Genomic DNA, 5,041 nt, shown 5'->3' with positions numbered 1-5,041 from the left:
TGCTGTCTAGACATGATCAACAACCGTAACATCAGACTCATCAACAAGATCTATGACCCATCCATCAGCTCTACCTCCTTTACGCCAGATAGTGCAGGGTGTGCATGCCTGCTGTGTCATCTTCCTCGTATGAGAATCGATCAGGGTTACCTTCCCCTCTATAATATACAAATCCTCGAGGTCATCTTCCCTAGCAAAAAACCTATTTGCAGCTCTGGCAATCTACCTAGAAGCAACTGTGTTGTCCTTTCCTCTAGTCCTCTCTACAAAAATAAAAAGAAGAAAAATAATCTTTCAAGTTTTTTTAAAAATTTGGAAATCAACATGATTTTTTTTTTGTATTTTTAGAAAAATCTGGTTAACCATCTCAATAATTTATTCTACCTATAATTTGAAATCTTTGATATTTCTGTATGCAATTTTACCGATATTTTCTAAAAAATCGATAAAAATACATGTTTTTCTTGAAAAATATGGTATAAAACATAAATTATTGGTAAAAATGTATACTTGTAAAAATTTGGTAGTTGGCTCAAAAAATTCGGTAAGACACCCAACTTTGAAAAAAAATCAAAATGTTACAAATGAATAGTGAAATGGTTTTTTAATCTGCAACAGTAATATAATACATGCATTGAAGTTTGAGGCGGTTTGCCAGGCTTAAGGTTTAAGTAAGGGATGACAAGACAAAATCTCCCATATCTGACTTTGAATTTTAGATGTTGGCGGTGTATTGTTAGAATTAATATATCATCATAATCTAAATATGTGAAATTTGTTCAAATGATTAAATGTAAATATTTAAATAATAGTATGAGTTACGATCTATATTTATCTTTTTAACATCATTAAAATATTTTTGATTTAAATTAAAGGGAGTTGAAATTTTTGAAGTATCACATCTATTTCTACAAAAGTAGCTCTGACCACACTATAATATACATAAAGAACATGGTATCAAGGCAATTGATAATTTTCAATTAAACAAAATTAAAAAATCAAAGTAGTAAATTCCATTTACTTGAACACTCTGTTTTGTGTTTATACAATTAACATCAATGGTTTGAGATAGACAAAACTCTTCACTTTCTTGAACTTTAGATATGCATGGTACCTGTCATACAAACAATATCAAATTATACATACATATGCTATAAATTTTAAATAGATAAATAAACTTGAAAATTTTCAAAATTACCTCTTCTTGACTTTGATAATTGTTACTTTTTATAGTTTTCTTTCCTACAAGCTTCTTTTTCACAATCTCATCAACCTTAGAAGCTTTTCTTTTTGAAGGAGAACGCCCTTTACTTTTAGTCACTACGGGATCAAGAATTTTAGGCACATGCTTTTGAACTAAATCATCCCTTTCAATAATTTCAGGAGAACTTTCTTTACACGTCAACTCAATTTTTAAATCTTTGATCCAATTCATCACTTTTAATAAATCATCTTCAGTCCCTATCCCCACAGAAGCAACTTCATAATAAAGCGTCACAAGCTTTACTAACACGTTGCAATTCAACATTTTTGACTAAAGGATCAAAGTCGCATTTAATAAGTGTATGTCTCCGCTTAATATCCTTCCTCCATCTTGACATTACATAAGAAGATGACACAGACTCTGTTTTAGCCGCAAGCTTAAGAACACAAAGAATATGTCGGCATAAAATACCTTTAAACTCAAATAAAGAACATGTACATTGTATTTCAACATCCTTCTCATTGAAGAGTACCTTGAACTTCATCATGTATTTTTTTACTTTCTATAACACAAAATGTTAAATTAAACCATTTGTTCTATCAAAGAAAGCATGACAGTACATCATAGAAGAATCTTCTATTTGAAATTCTTTGAATTTTGCATTGGTAAATGCCTTTTGGAATTGAGTCTCAAATCCAAAATAACTTATACAAGAAATTTTTGTATAAAATGAGTTGAAATATGCTATATTTTCCTTTTCAATTTTATCTTTAAATGAATTGTCATATTGTTCAACAAATTGCTTCAATGTTGTTTTTGAGTTCACATACCATCAAAAAATAAGTTCATACTTTCACTTTGTTGTGTAGTTGACATTCCAGTCCAAAATGTGTCCCTCACATACACAGGAACCCAACGATGTCGCTCATCAAACAACCCTTTCAACCATTCATTACCATCCAGTTTGTAACATTCAATCATTTTTTCCCACTTTTCCATGAAATCACTTATGCTCCATGAATCATACACAACATCAAGCAAAAGTATTTTAATAGAATCATAATTTGAGTGTCTGCCCAATTTTTCTGGAACCATTTTCATTATATGCCACAAACACCACCAGTTGCGAGCATTCAGAAAGACGACCTCAATTGCATTCTTGATTGCTCCATCTTGATCAGTAATTATGGAATTTGGTGCACGCCCATGGATACATTCTAACCATGTTTTGAACAACTAAGAAAAAGTGTGTGTGTGTCTTTATTAGACAATAGGCGACAACCTAACAAAATTGACGGACCATGATGATTTACTCCAACAAAAGGGGCAAAAGCCATGTCGTATTTATTTGTTAAATAAGCGGTGTCAAAAGTTACGACTTCACCAAAACACTCATAAGCATCTCTATATCTCGCATCAGCCCAAAATACATTTTGCAGTCGACTTTTGTCATCCATATCCATTACATTATAAAATTGACTATGTTTCTTTTACATTCTAACAAAATAGTTTTGAATAGTTTCATCATCTTCTTTCCCAAGTCGAAGACGTCTTACTTTGTTTATATAGTTTCTATAATATTTTTCTCCAAATGTAAGATTATCATATCCATTTGCTTCAACAATCATAGATCGGAATTTTTTGCTTAAATTAATTTCAGCTTGATCATTAAGCTCTAACCTCCTTTTTATATACGGGTTCAATGTTTTGTTGCATCTAAAATATCTTGATTTTGTTGGACTTAGTTCATGATTATGCTCAAGAACAACTCTCGAAAATGTAATTATTCCATCTAAAGACATGCACACATTTATTCTAGCCTTACATTGTATTCTTGTGATAGGATTTGCCTTCAGAAGATTCTTTGAGTTGCTCACATAGCTTCTTGCACGACTACAAGCTAGACTAAAGTATTTTTTCCATTGTCTCCATTTTTTAATTGATTTTAGCAATTCCAAAATCGATACATCGAGCATAATTCTTGTACAATTTAGTAATTTCTTCTTCAGAGTTAAACTTCATTTCAACTTTATGTTCTTCATCTTCACCAACAATATTTGCTTCTAAATTATCATGATGATTTTCATTTTTACGACTACTTTCTTCTTCAGATGCAATCATTTTATAGAACATACAATGGGGGAAAAAAAAACTATATTCACTAGAAATTGAAGTGAATGCAAAAACAGAAGAATTTGGCAAACTATTTGTTGGAACTAGAGTTGTAAGGGATGCAAAGTTTTACACGACTAGAACAGACAATGGCGATGACACAGGCGGCGAAAACAGCAACAAAGCTACCATGAAAATGATTGAATTTTTTTTTAAGAATGAGTGAATTACGACATCGTCACTATATTGAACAAGGGTTATAGGTTGTAGAAATGGTAGAATTAACGCGCTAATTTTTAGTCTTTTACTAAATGAGATCGTCATAATTATGTGAGAAAGATTTATTTATTTAAAAAAAATTACAATTAATAAATTTGAATTGAGTAATGTTATTTAGTACGAAACAATTTGAACAAGAAAGACAAGAATGCACACATGTCACTATTTTAGAGGTGAATTTTAAATTAATTTTAAATTAAATTTAGTTTTTAATAGGGATCATGAGATTGTGGTGATAATGAATAGTTGAGATTTATTCTTCTATTTCTTATTTTTCCTTGTTTTCTTACTGATAAACATTTTCCAATTGAATTTACCTTAAAAAAACGTATTCATATGATTTGTCATTTTTACCAAATAGCAATGTTGATATAAAATCTCCATTCTCTTTAATATTATAATTTTTGCACAAAATTAGACCGTCCATAAAAAAATTATAATTAAAAATATCAAATAAAAATTTGAATTATCTAATTTTAATTTAATGACTATGGATATTTTTTTTAGTTGTGTTAGTGCCTTAATAAAAGTAAAGTTTGAATATTTAGAGTGAAAAATATATTATAATTTTTTTTTTAACATTATAACGAAAGATACTAAAAAATTGTTGAGAAATAGGGAAAAAAAGTTAAAATAATTGTTTGAGAGAATAAGTAGAAATTGACTTCTAAATCAGTCTTTTTGTCAAATTCCTCAATCATTTTCGTCCTTTGACATCATGCTAACAAACTCAAGTTCAAAAGAGATCATTATAAATTGATGTTGTTACTCTCATAATTTGAAATTAAGAATATTTCTAATCATATTATATTTACACTATAGTACCTCGTATGATTGAGAGAATAACATGGTGATTGTGAGATTTATTACAAGAGCACTTTCAATGGTGCACATTTGCTCTCAAATTTTGAGGATCAAATCATATCCCATACATTTTGATAAACATAAAATGTTTATATTTTATGGTGCAAATTTGTAATCATGAAATGACTAACAATGGGACCAACATATCCTCAAAGAAAATGGGACCAACATATTATTTCTTATTAGTATGTTTATTTTTCTTTATTTAATCCTTAAAACAAGTTTTATTTGTATAAATACAGAACAATAAAACACAGCTCGTTGAAACATAGAAATTACAATTATGCAAAACTACAACATAGAAGTGTGTTTCTAACGGTGAGTTAGAGTTAGCTCAGGAAACAGCTTTTTGTAAAAGTTAAGCGATTGAATTGGCATATACTAAAATAACAAAGAATTGCTGTATATGGAAATAATAGTGTGGTTGTGATGAGTTTTGTAACAGGTCTGCAAAGGTGGTACGTACGATTGGAAGTGGTTTGTTCTTGGAATCCCAGTCAGGCGAACCCATTAACAATGTACAACTTTGGTTCTACTTCAATAGCAAGTGATTGGACCAACACATTAATTTACCTTATAATT

The 5,041-nt window shown here is 29.7% G+C and overlaps 1 pseudogene; it reads right to left on the bottom strand.

Moving 5' to 3' along the window:
- Positions 1 to 222: 222 nt before the first annotated feature.
- On the bottom strand, positions 223 to 3,325 carry LOC131658246 (protein FAR-RED IMPAIRED RESPONSE 1-like; annotated as a pseudogene).
- Between the last annotated feature and the right edge of the window lie 1,716 nt (positions 3,326 to 5,041).

This window comes from Vicia villosa, linkage group LG3, assembly GCF_029867415.1.
Source record: "Vicia villosa cultivar HV-30 ecotype Madison, WI linkage group LG3, Vvil1.0, whole genome shotgun sequence".
Classification (NCBI taxonomy): domain Eukaryota; kingdom Viridiplantae; phylum Streptophyta; class Magnoliopsida; order Fabales; family Fabaceae; genus Vicia; species Vicia villosa.
This window is presented reverse-complemented; position numbering and strand designations above follow the sequence as displayed.